Source organism: Coffea eugenioides, chromosome 9 (assembly GCF_003713205.1).
Source record: "Coffea eugenioides isolate CCC68of chromosome 9, Ceug_1.0, whole genome shotgun sequence".
Classification (NCBI taxonomy): Eukaryota; Viridiplantae; Streptophyta; class Magnoliopsida; order Gentianales; family Rubiaceae; genus Coffea; species Coffea eugenioides.
Window position 1 is genome coordinate 23,335,607 of NC_040043.1, and position 13,525 is coordinate 23,349,131.

Here is a 13,525-nt window from a genome sequence, read left to right on the forward strand (position 1 = left end):
GTATTCCAAGTGAGAAGACTTCCGTAGGTCGCTTTCCACTTCCGAATACTAAAGAGCGATTGAGAGAAGAGCGGTACGTGGTTCATGGGGTGGAGACAAATACTCGGGAACTCGTTCCTGTCTCTTTTTCTTATTATTCTCTTTGATTCTTGGGCCTATGGTAGTATCCTACTACGCGGTGATAGACTTTTTCAGCAGAGGATTTGGTTACATCGGAAGATTCGCAGACTCTGCGGCACCATCCAGAGAAGTCGGGGGAATGGTTTTCGAAGAAAGAAAAGAGCTCTTCTTTCGGTTTAATGCAATTCTCTGCCAATCAATAAATCTAGTCTCTTCTCTCCCATTCGAGCTGACTAATCAGCAGCTACGGAAGACGAGATCTACTCATTCTATTTTTATACGAGAGCACCTAAACCTCTTCGTTCGGATTTCTTTTCCTCAGGGAAGTAAAGAGAGTCACTAGACTATCACTATACTATAAATAACTGAAGTCGGAAATCTCTTTCTGTCTAAAGAGTTGAGTTCTGTTACCTCTACCAAAGAGTAAACAGAGGCTAACAAAGAAATCGGTCTTGGACCAGCTCCAGTGCAAGCTACAACATTGGACTTTTGACTGGAAATGACAGATATCCCAAGATATCGGTAAGAAGTGTTCTGTGGAGGCTAGGAGTAGCAATAGGAGAAGGAAGGGCAAGCAAGGAACTGATTTAGCAAGACTAGCTGCTTTTACATTTCATTTTGAATACCCCTTGCAAACGAAAGCGGTACTAGTCTTTGTTGGTGTGATCGTAACAGCTGAGTAAATCACAGCTGTTAAGGGAATATCAGGAGGCGAAAGATCTATTTAAAACATAAGGGTTTACGTTTGCTAAGCTGGGTAAGACTTCCTCCATATATGGAATTGAATTCATAGGATAAGAAGTGGACAGGATCCCTACCCTAGGAAAGATAGACATTATAGGGAGGACGATTCACAAGTAGGAGCTGTGAACCTGTCAGCCCAACCAGTAGCCGGTCTTGCATATGAAAGGGGAGATGGCATCTCCTGGGATGAATGCTTTCCTTCGTTACCCGATTCCTCTCCTTCTTACTTTTCTTTATTGCCTGCTTGAAGAGAGAGATGCTTACGGCTTCTGTCTTTTTGTCTGCTTCTTCCTTAATAGGATAGCTGGGAGGAAGAAGTCCTACAGGAGCTGCTCTCGAATGCGCTTACCTATTCATCAACCAAGAGAGGGGACCAACCAACCAAGCAAGCAGAGCCCAACTACCAATTCTATGTTCTTCCAATCCTGGAACTAGTGGCAATCTAACGAATTCGGAAAAGAAAGTTACCTCGCCGGCCCTTCATTTGCCCCTCATCTTTATGACTCAACATCTGTAGCGTCATCGAAGCGTAGCGAGACAATGAGTTCTGTTCCTCCAACGTTCTCATCCAAGTTCTCCACCAGACCATAGCACTAAACATCCCTCGTCTTCTCCTTCCCTTGCCCACGCGTACGTCATGCCAAAGCTCAAAGCTTTATCAAGCCTTTGAAATCGGTTCAACTAACCGCATCCCTTGTGGGGTTAGGAGTAAAGCATCCCGAGGTTGGATGCAAGATTCGGTGATTTAGAATCGAAGTTTTATCAACTTCAAGCTGTCGCATAACCGCTTTATGCTAATTGCTAACACTAAACCAATCCTGCCAGTTCGAATCCTCTAACCATGCCGGTACCAACTTTATCTCTTGACTTTCCTTCGGGTAGACTAAGGGACCTTCTCTTATTACGGGATGCTATCTTGTGGAAAGTCTGATCCCGCTAGAGGAGATAGCATTTCTCGGACAATGAGATCTCTCGCTTTCCCGGAACAGTAAGCTGTCTGGTAAACAAAACTCCCTTTCAATCAAGGATCTTATGCTTTTCCGGTGAACAAGGCTGCGTAGCCTATGCGAAGCAAGCCTACACTGGATTAGCTCTTTTCAGGAATAAGAGAAGAGGGTGCTACTCTTTGAGGAATGTCCGCTCTTACACAAGTAACTGCTGTTGTCGCCTTGTCCGTCGTTCTCTTATCCGCTTTTTAACGTTGGGATCCTTTCTTTCCCCTTCCCATAAATCCGTGTTGAGGAAGGAAGTGACATAAAGAAAAGGAAGATCATGCCTTGATAGAAAGGGAATCCTCATAGGCTGCTCTCGTAAGCGCTATAAGCCTAGCCGCTGCAGCTCTTCTCGTATCCGTTGTTGCTGGTTTAGAGAAGGCAGTGGAAGAGAAAGTAGCTGCGATTGCTTGAGTTCAATCAGTTGAGGTTGGTTTTCAGTATATCCAACCCAAGTCGTTTTTATGCCGACCCGAGGTAGAGTAAGGCTTGACTTTTTCTGTTCAAGACTGTGGGGTAATAGCAAGCTCAACTCGAGACGAGAAATAACGTAGGAGAAAGAACTCCTGTCGTTACATGGGGAACTCCGGACCTAGGCCCGATAGAAGAGAAAGCAACCTGAGTGCTTAGCATCCCGCCATTTACATGCCATGCCTTGTCAGCTCGATTGCCACGTGAAATCTTTGTCTTTCTGAGCCTTAGTCGAAGGAGGAATCAATCGAAGCCTTATGAATGCCAATAAAGTTCATGCGGAAGGAAGAAAGTGCTCATATCCGGCAAGGTGATCAGCTACGAAACTTCTTTCAATGGGATCGGTTCTTCCTGTCAAAGCTGACCCGAGACACAACTTGGATAGCCCAAACCCAAGGTCGATGGTATGGAATTCCAGTAAAAACGATCGATAAACAACTAACAGCCAATCAGATCGTATCGAAAACGATATTGATGTCAGGCCTAACCATGCCATTGTGAGGAGGCAACGGTAAACACTACAGCCTTTTTTTCTTTCCAATCCCAATGGAACATGTACCTATTCTTCTTATTCATCCCCATTTGTATGTTCCTCATTACTCTTCTGTTACCAAGCCACATCCACATGGGTTGCATAGAAAAGGGACGACCGATAGCAGTCCGTAGCGAGGAAAGATGAAGGAAGTGAAAAGCAGCGGGACTGCGAGCTGTTGGAAGGTGTTCAGTCTACGATAGGTTATATGGCCAGGTCCTTTCCCGCAAAGTGGATTGAACTACTATAGCTTAGCCTATGGTGACTCTAACTCGCGCAAAAAAGGAATGAATCTGGTAGCTTTCTAGTATTTGCTCTATCAATAGGTAGTGCAGGTGGTCTGATGATGGTATAGCCCTTCTGGGCGGGCATTCCCCCCAAGTAGAGATGTTCGTGTTCGCTTTTTGTCTTTCTAAGAGAAGGAAGGAGAGCACTGTCATTGGGAACGGGGATGCCCCACGCACTCCTACCTTTTAAGAGGTAACTATTAATTCAGGAAGCCCAGATGGTATGTGAGTTAGAGGCAATGTTCCACAAATTACATATAACAGATGTCCCATCTTTAGGGTATAAAAGCCCCTACTTTCGCGAGATCCAATGTGATTTCCAAACCCTGCGTAACTACACTAGAGCGAGAGAGGATTGCTAACCTACGGAGAGTGACAGCCGCCTATTCAGATTCCGATTGATAAGAATTCAACTCAACATACGAGGATCCGGGAAAGGATGATCTTCAAGAGGGTCTGAAAGATATACTCCTAAAATCTTATTAGTTTGCTTAGGATTGAAAAAATTGAGATTGGTACATAAGTTACAGGTCTTTAGCAGAACCTATAGCGAGGTCTATTAGAAGCGTTCAAAACCATACAATGGTCTATAAAGTATGGTGGGATAGACCACCAAATCCTATCATACATAGGGAGGGTACATACAAAGTTGGCTATCTTATTAGCGACCTCATTCCCTTCCCTATACTATATATGTGAGTCAATCGCCAAGACAATGAAGATAATGATACGCGAGCATTTTTCTATCGGGCTACCATAGTCCACGAAACCATGTCATTATGAATAATCTCAGTAAGTACTTGTGCATCTCTTTCAATCCAGAGGAACCTGATTCCGGCTTCCGACACTCACTTCATGATCCTAATCTTGCACCCTGTAGCACTCGGCTTTCAATTCTCAAACCGTACCGAGTTCCTCTCCAACCAGATTGCCCATAAAATGTTGATAAAGCCAGCATTCCAGAGATCTTTTAGCAGAGAAGAAAGTCTAGCTTTCCTCTATTTTGCGATGAAATAAAGTATATCCGAAAATGGGTGCTCTTGGACATCGAAGACTCTGAAGAACCAGCTCAATAATTATTTACAGGAATAGCAGGGAGTCGATATTTTCAGCATGGGAAAGATTGCAGAGGCTGCAACAGGATGCCAATTGAACTCCTTTTGTGGCGACGACATCGTCCGTCGGGATTTTCCGGTGCAAGACTTTCCAACAGAATAATGCTATATTAGGCAGGACTATATCATTCCAGACGATTCCACGCAACTTTTGGAGATATATTCCGAATAGTCTCCCAGACGGCAGCAACTGCAAATTTTCCTTTAGGATCAGGTTTCCAAGGAATTTGGATATCTTTGATCTGATTAAAAGGCCCATTAAGACTCCGAATATCAGGGAAAATCTATGATTGGGGATCTCCAACTATGAAGTCCCCTACTTTCGCTTTGAGAGATTTTTTGAATATGCCAAGATCTGCAGCGATCGAGGTAGAATTCAGCCAGCGGTCGAACAAAAAGTGAATAGATTGCCCATCCCCAATAACCCAGTCCCTTTGAGTTCTTTATAAAAGAAAGGAAAATGCAATCCTTTTTTCTGTGAAAGAAAGCCCTTACCGAAGATGGTGGAGAAAGTCACTTCGTACCCTTCCCTAGCTCTTGAGTTAATGAGTTCAGGAGTAGCTGAGTTCTGACTTCTTACCGAGCTATGTGACTCTATACCCGAACGAGGAGAATTGAAAGGAGAAAGAGAAAAGGGATTCGTCTTGCTTCTTGAGATGAGTAAATTAACCTTCCTCAATCGAAGGTAATGCGTCTACGCGAATGCAGACATGGTGTCTTTCGGTCAGCGCGACATAGACTCTGAGTCCTAAATAAAAGTTCCAGTTTCCAGAAGTGGTTCTCCATAACAGAAGGAGTAAAGGGAGTTACCCCAAAAGCGAATGCATTATGCCCGGTTGAATCAGTTACACCAGCAAACAAACTCCGAGTGGCATAGGCGCGGGAAGACCTGTTAAGGTCTGGTAAGAGAGAGTGCTCCCCCTTGGGCAGCTAACAACCATTGATCCTTTTTTTTGGCAAGAATTGTGTGACCTTAGCTTTAGTGTCTATGGGTGCGGTACTATACCGGGGGTAAGATAGAAGATAAAGATCTCCTTAGGTGCCATGGCACTACCAACTCAGAGCGTGGGACCTTAGTTTCTAGTTCTATCTCGTATGATAAAGATCGGGTGCGAAAGAATAAAAGGTATTGGAGTCGGAGTCCCATAACATCATTAACCCGATTCACTTGGTGTACAAGTACAACCGCTATGAGATCCACTCGGCTCATTGGCTCTGCTCTGAGACCGCCGCGCTACGAAAGAAGTTACGCCCCGATCTGTCCTAACACAAGCAGAGAAAGAAATTCCCTTTCTACGTCCAATTGTTTGTTCACCTCATTACAGGATTATGTGTTTCCCCTCCTAGAGAACCTGCTGTTAAGCATCTAGCTAGTGACGTAACAAAGGCGAGGGAGGTTAGGCACTCGGAAAAGACGTAGTCCCAGCTCCCCGCTGCTTGCAATTAACAGCTGCTTTTCAGAACACTTTATATGGTCGTAGCTTATTGAATGACCCAAGCTGCAAGCGTCAAGTGAGAATGATCTTATAGACCACCCGGCTTTTAGGACACCTAAGAAAAGCTTCTCTCTGAAGGCGGAATCTTTCCCCTTAGGTTAGCGCGAGGCTCCGCAGGCGACTGCGTAGAAGGAGTAGACCTGACCTTAGGTTGGGGAATAGGTTACTCCTACCTGTGCCAGACAACCCTTTTGAGTCTGAGATCCGATCCCTGCTTGCGACATTATGTTATGTGAATTATGTGAAAGAAAGCGCACAACCTTCTGTCCCACGTGTGGATGTCAAGGCAACGGAGATCTAGATATTCTACGAACACGAAATTCCGCCACCAACATGGTGGGTTAGGTTTAGACACAAAACACGGCTTAAGCTAAATAAATTCGGATTCGATTAAAGGACGAGTCTTTCTTAGTTAGCGGGGCCTGGGAACTGTGAAAAGAGTTCCAGACTCTCTCCCGCATACCTCTCTTTATGGGTTTATCGCATGCCCGACCCCCAGGACCAATTAAAGTGAATGAAGGAGATCTTCAGTTCGACGCAGAGCTTATTTGAATTTAAGGCAAAGAACTGTTCTTGGGTTCTCGGGGAGGAGTCTTTCTTTTTATGGGAACTACATATGCCATTTGAAGACGGGGAGACCTAGTTTTTCAAAAGATAGAAGAGCACCCTTTCTCCCCATTTTGGAGAGAGGATAGCAGTATTTGCCAGCTAAAGAGGTGTTCTAGGGTGTTCCCTCTTTAAGAGCCATCGGTGAATTAACAGCTTCGGGTTTTCATATAATAACCTACTTTACGAAGATCTATTCCTTCCCTTCGGGGTCGCAGTCACTGGCAGAAAATTCTTTCATCCGGTAGTAAAGCGCTAACGCGTCCCTGCTCTCAAATGTAGGATTCACAGATTTTGTTGCGGAGCTCGCTGCTTCTTCAACAAAAGAGGGTCCGTAGTTTAACGTACCCGGCCCCGTTGTAAAGGAACATTTAGAAAACTATCACAACCAAAAAGACATGGCAAGGCTCATATCACACAGCAGGACATAGACTCATGGGTATGAGGGAAATCTGACAAGGTAATGCTAATTAAAGAAACGTACGCCCGCAGAAAGAAGAGCGTGAGCACAGACAAGAAGGAAAAGAAGAAGCAGAAGTAGCTGCTATCGAATCTAGCTATCCGGAAGTGACATACTTAAGATAAGAATGAATAGAAAAAAGAGAATAGGCGGATAATGCCCTGAGAGAGGGAAGGGATTGAAGATGGCTATTGAAAGGGCTGTTGTCGGAACTGTTTTAGCGGGAGCTGCTGCTAGTCTTTTCGACCATGAATCGCTAAAATTTAGAAGAATTATAAGCCTACTCCCAAGCATCCGAGATGCGAAAAGAAAAAGGGACCTTTCTCTAAGCCATTTGAAGTAGACAGGGATAAGGACAAGAGGCTCGCTACCGAGCTCGATGCTTTGAATAGTCTAGCTTCGTACCCGAAGAATAATCGGATCCAGGCCGAAGACAAGGTATTAGGCCTGAAACAACTATATGTTGTAAGAAAGAGGGGCTTACTGACGCCAAGGGCCTTTAGGCTATCAACATTTACGTATATAGATATAGTGAGTGTGCGTGCAGGGTGTAGGTCTACCACTTACGAGAAAGAACCCTAAGTCAGTCAAGTAGTTAACCAAAGACAAGTAAGTAGTTCGTTTGACTGAAAGAGATATAAGACACATACGCTACCTATACGGTATTGGTGTTCCTGTTGTTGTCTTATGATATGAGTATAAGATGATACGCTGTGTGGAGAATAAGCTGCTTCTTCATATCGTACGTACGCAAACCGAATCGTACGTGTTGCCTTTGTTGCCGTGGTGCCTTGACCAGCGGCTTCTGAGTGGGACGGCTTTTTCACTTCTATTCTAAGCGAAGTACGTCTTTGAAACAAATATCTAATTCTCGTGTGGTGCAGTCGTACGGTTTAATCTTAATAATGCGGTAAATCATCCAATGCCTGTCTGTTGCTACGGCAGGCGGTTTGTGGTACTATCCCCCATGAGCCGGCATTTCGAGCGAAGCGAGAGGGAGCCTCATGGCTTCGAGCACTCCATCCTTCTTTGTGAGGAAGAACTCCCTTGGTGCGACATTGAATATAGAGTCATCCAGTCATATCGTCTCCACTGAAGTCAATTGTGCTTTCTGCTTGACCATTTGATCAAGATCTCTTCTTTCAAACGAACTGGTCATCTTCATCCTCTGCTGGATTGACTTGCTTGTGCTTGACTTTCATTTTCATGCTGCCTCTGCCTACAAGGAGGAATGCAACCTCTTTAGAAGTCAGCTAGGCAGGCTCGATGGAATCTGGGTAGGTTTTCTCGATAGATGAAAGGTTTTAAAGTACTTGATATGCCTGGGAACTCCAACTGGCACAGCAATATAAGAGTGGGATGGAATTGGCGATGCACCGAATCTTTCAAAAGAGAGGATGTAGAAATACAGATCTCGAATTCTGAACTTGATGAACTGCTTTCGCCTTCCTCTCCCCTTACCTGTGGATCAGAACAAACCCGGACCGGGAACCAAGAATCTCTCCTCTGGTTCCGGGTAAACCATTTGAACTGGGGGAAGCTCAGCCAGGTAATTCCATTTTTTGCTTTTTACTGGAGTCGAGTCACTTTGCGAAAGAACGTCAGAGAGTGAGAGTGAAGCTTTGCCCCCAGTTGAGGAGTCTGAAGACTTGGCAGAATGCCTTGCTGCAACAAGACTTTTGTCTGTTTTGAGTCTTTCCAGTGAGATTACATATTTTGATTTAGTCGCCTTAGTCATGGAAACGTCCTCAATGGTTTGTTGAACGGCTTGCACAGCAAGAGCCTTAGACTGACTACGGGTTATAGGACCGACGTAAGCATCAACAGTAGCCTTGGGAGCAAGAAGAACCTTGTAGGTCTTCTTGTTTTGAGTGGTGTGATTCTTCTTTGGAGCCATAGTCGAGATTTGAAGATTCAATGGAGGAGAAAGAAGAATTGTGATCTTCCCTACTGGGCTAAGAGGAGCTCCCCTGAAAGCCTTTTATTCTACTTTTGGCAATGCCACTTCGAAAGAAAGGAACCTCTTGGGCTAGATATGTCGATTTAGAAAAAGCCGATGCATATGGGAACGAAAGGTGAATGGTTTTTTCCTCGAGTTACTGCAAATACACTTTTTGCCTAGGAGTTTCAAGCTCGTCTTTCCTGCTATGATTCCGAACATAGTAACTATTTAACGGAGTGAAAGAGCTTAAATAGTCTTTGCCGTTGCAGGTCCTTTATTTAGTAATACTAAATCTGAACCGATTTACAAGTCTTCTTAGTCTTCCCGATTCCTTTTGATTTCATGGAGAGAAAGCTCTTTTCTAGGTACCAAAGGACGGGCAGATTACACCTTAACTTAATAAGATAAGGGGTAAGGCGAAAGTGAGTGCGTGAATAGAGAAAGAAAGATGTCGACTCTAGGGTCTTACCCTTTGTGAAAAAAGCTTTCATTGGAGTTTCTTTCGTGCTTTCTTTCCTTAGTCTTTTACGGCCTGTTTACTTACTGGATTAGCTGAGAAGCGCTTGCTTGTTGAGCAGCGCAGAAAGAGTGAGATCTTCTGTACTAGATGGAACCACAGGAGGGGAAAGGGAACCGGGTCTCATTCCGCCTTGTTCCAAGTAATCAGATCTATTTCTAGAAATAGTGGGGGATTCATTAGCTAGAGCAGGGGATATTTCTGAACTAAGATCATACTCAAGCTTGTTAACACAAGCCTCGCATTGGATCGGATTGGTTTCGTACTTGCCTCCATAAAGTCTCCAATTTCGTTAATGTTAATAAAGACTTAATTACTACATAGATCATGGGGCTATTCCGTTAACTCGAAGAAGAGTCCTGGTAAAATACTAGTTCCTGTCCTGACGGAGCGGTAAAGCATTCCTTTAGTTCTTGAGTCTTAGGACTTTCTCTCTATGCTCATTTCTATTTAATCAAAAGGCCAGTGAAAGCGGACGACTAATTAAATAAAATATCTTTCTAATGCTTTCAGGCCTTTTTTCATTATCCATTCTCGTGATTCTAATGTTTCTTTTCATCGGGATCTTGATCTTGTTAGATTAGAGTTATACTCTTAATACTATAGTAGGCTTAGACTTCCTTGCTAAAGAAAAGCGTTTTTTCTTCTTCCTCCCTACTGAAGGTGAAAGGCGGAAGTTAGGAGAAGTCCTAGAGCCACTGGATACTCCGAGCACTACAAGAGTGGACAATAGAACGAGCACGGTCCTACGACAAATGCTTCCAGCATGCCTGTACATCGCGTCATCGCCGCCCTTTTTTCCTATAGAAGAAGAGAGGGGTGATTTCCTGTATATGTATAAAAGAAGAAATTGCATATAAAGAGAGCGATCCATGAGATCCACTAGGCGCTGAGGAGCAGGGTTGGACGGATGCCTTAGCTGTAGCTAGTCAGGAGATCCAGAAGAAATCCGTCTTTGCAAGACTGACCCATAGATCAAACTCAGACTAGGGACTTCAATCCAACCGTTCATTCGTCAGGCCTCCAATCTGAAGTCATCATCTTTGATCAGGGTTTCCATCCGAACTAGTGCCTTAAGCAGGAAGGAAGCTTGACATGACAGAAGTTCGAGTCGAACCAGACTAGCAGATAGTGGGGCGATTGGTAGTTCGGGCAGTGGAAGGGCTTGGAAGGCAGCTGTAAGGGATTGAAAGTAGTAAACACCTCGATTCAGGGATCGATAGCGTCTTCCTCGGTCGGTAGGTATAGCGTTCAGTATCGAACAGAGTCGAGTCATCCTAGAACTTCCCGACCGGACCTTCTAGCTCGTTTTATGCTAACTTATTCGCTTTCCCGCTGGTAACTTACTTATACTTGCGCAGACACTTCCTATATTCTCTATAACATCCAAGATGTTTTCAGAACTCATAGCCAAGTCTATCCTTCCCATCGATGCTTACCTATCAAATACTTCACAGTCCCCAGAGAGATCCGATCGAAGTAACATGGTCTTTCACTCGCTGGATGCTCGCTTCTTTCCCAACTAAGAATCTGGAAGCACTTGAGCCTGTCTTCCCGCTTAGATCGAACTAGGAATCCTTTTTGATGAAGGCTAACTCGGGACCCAGTTCTTTCTCATTTATGAACAAAGTATAACCGTTCATTTGCTCGCTTAGCTTCTTGCGCATAAGAAAGAGCTGGGAATTGGTTGGTAACGTCTTTGGAACATCCTAATAGGTCGAGTCTTCCTCTCAGACTTCGGAGATCCATCCCTGAAATTCCCTTGGAAGCAGATCCTACTCTTTCTTTCTCTATCAGTAGAGCTTTACGGTAACGTGCTGACTACCCAACTGATCCATTATAGGCTTATCTGCTCATACAGCTGCTAAATGTCAGGTGATTCTCCCTGGCAGAACATACTTAGTTCCTAGCCAGTCGCTATACCAGATCTATCCTTATATCCATGTGCTTCTGGCCCAGTGCTTATTTTAAAAGCATCTTCCTTTCTCGCTGGTCCAGTTGCTATTTTCTTCATCCTCAGGCACAGAACTCTTGAAGGCTATAGGCTATATTCTCACTTGGCCACTACCTGCTTGTCTCGACAAAACCGGAGTTTCTTTTCCCTGGCATAGCTATCTTCCCCTGGCCCTATCAGGAAAGCTACTTCCCTCGCTATCTGGCTGACTCGCTTACTTAAAATGCATTTAAGATAAGATCTGATAGCGAATCAGTCTCAGCTGAAAACTATTACAAGCTCAGACTGTCTCCCCATCCATTTTCTTATGTTATGACAAAGCCTTTTCTTGCCGGCCTTCTTTCCCATTCCAGCGGCTTGTTCGCTCGTAGATGCCTCATTGTTCTCAACATGTATGTTTCCTTTGCTTGCTGATCCGGTCTTGAATAGTTTGTTTAAGTGTTGGTGCCATGCCCCCCAATTCCATGGTACTTCACAAGTAGTAATTCGTATTGCACCATCTCGGTTTATGCCGAAGAAGGAGCGCACATTGTTGAAAAAGCTCATTAAAGTGTGTGCGAAGTTGACGTCACAGCTCTGGTACCATGAAAGACCTGAGATGAGAAAGGTGGCTTATAACGAATCTTTAAAAACAAAGCTACATGCTTAAATGAGAACACGCTATGCCTCAACTAATAAGCAGAGCAAAGTGAAAGAATAAAAGTTGGCGTGCTCTTATTATACGTTATATAATGTATATAATTTCACTATCGGGATTCAATCCAACTAGAGCTACTGGAACGAAAGAAATGACCAGCTAGCTAGCGTAAGCAATAGTGTACTGATAGCCCAGTGCTAATAGAATATAAATATAATAGAATAGCTCTAGCTTTAGATTTGTAAGGCTAGCCAGTCGACTTATATACTAATAGGTAGAAAGAATCCCCTTTCGAACAAGAGACTAATGGAAGGACCTGGGGACTCTGAAAGCGCTGTCAGGCAAGCAAGGTACTCAGATAGAGGGAAGAAGATGAAGGGGAAGCTTGACTGAGCTAAGAAAGAAGAGGAATCAAGGAAAGAGAAGCAAGGGAAAGAAATTAAGACACGACTTAGTTACTAGTCTGAAACTGCTACCCCCCGCTGCTTTCATTAGTGAACTTTGGCTATGCCTTTCTAGCTTCATCAGCTGATCCTGTGTTGTATTGGCTTCAGTGGCATCCACTGCCTTTGTTCCTTCTTCAGCAGCCTCTCTTGTTTCGGCTCTCGTTGGGTTTGATTCACCTTCTCAATTGAAAACTGTCTCGATGCCCCTATTCTATTCTGATACCGCATCGGGCCTATCCCCGGGACAGGTTTGGGAGAAGAATCGTTGCTTAGTCGAGTGAAGGAAGCGGGGCAAGTAGGCTAAGTCCCAAAGCAAAAGAGAATTCAAAGTCACCTTTTTAGTGTGGTATAGCTCTTAGTAGGAATAGCATAAAGTCAGACCAAAATACTCTATGCCTGGGACGGTATGTTTTAGTAGGTATCTTTAGTCGGTATCCCTGGGGTGGAAGTCTTGCTTTTCTTCCTTTCTTTGGTGGAGGATGCTCTCTTTTTCTTTGAAGGACTCCGCTGCTTTTCTTTTCCTGTTAGAGATCTCTTATCTTTGCCTTTTTCTTTTTGGCACCAGGGTGACCTCCCTTCTTACTTCCTTTCTGCCTTTCCGGACTGAATTCGGTTTACCAAAGGATCGAGCGAATTCCCCTCCTTTTGGCGAATTTGACTTCTCCTTGAGATCCATTTCGACCATCCTGCCCCCTGACCCCGCACATCTACCAAAGTCTTCGGATAAAGCCGAAAATCCAGAAAGCGGGCTAGGGAATCCTTATAGTTTACCATGACTATGGGCCAGGCTAGAAAATTCGGAAAAGAAGAGTTCTGTTTTTTCAGTTCTTTCCATCCTGGTTCTATCACCAAAAGACCACGATGAGGACAGATCGTCACCTGGGAAGAATAGACAGAGAGCGTAGTAGCATTGGTCCTGATAAAGAAAACAACGTCGAAAGGGAAGAACTCTATACCCCCTATTAGTCTGAGTAGGATTTCCAATAGTAGCTTTTAGGTTGGGGTGCGAATCAGGACAACCCTCGTCTGAGGTAGTCTATAGGCTCCGGCTTCTTCTTCTAGACAATCCACTACTTGCGTGTGTGTAGAGCTGGTTACACTCCTACCGCCTTCCATCTTCTGCATCTCAGCCTGTCTTAATCGGAGTGAGAAAGAAGTTCATCTGTCGCCTAAACGATCGGGGCGAGTAAGATCTTTGATTCATCG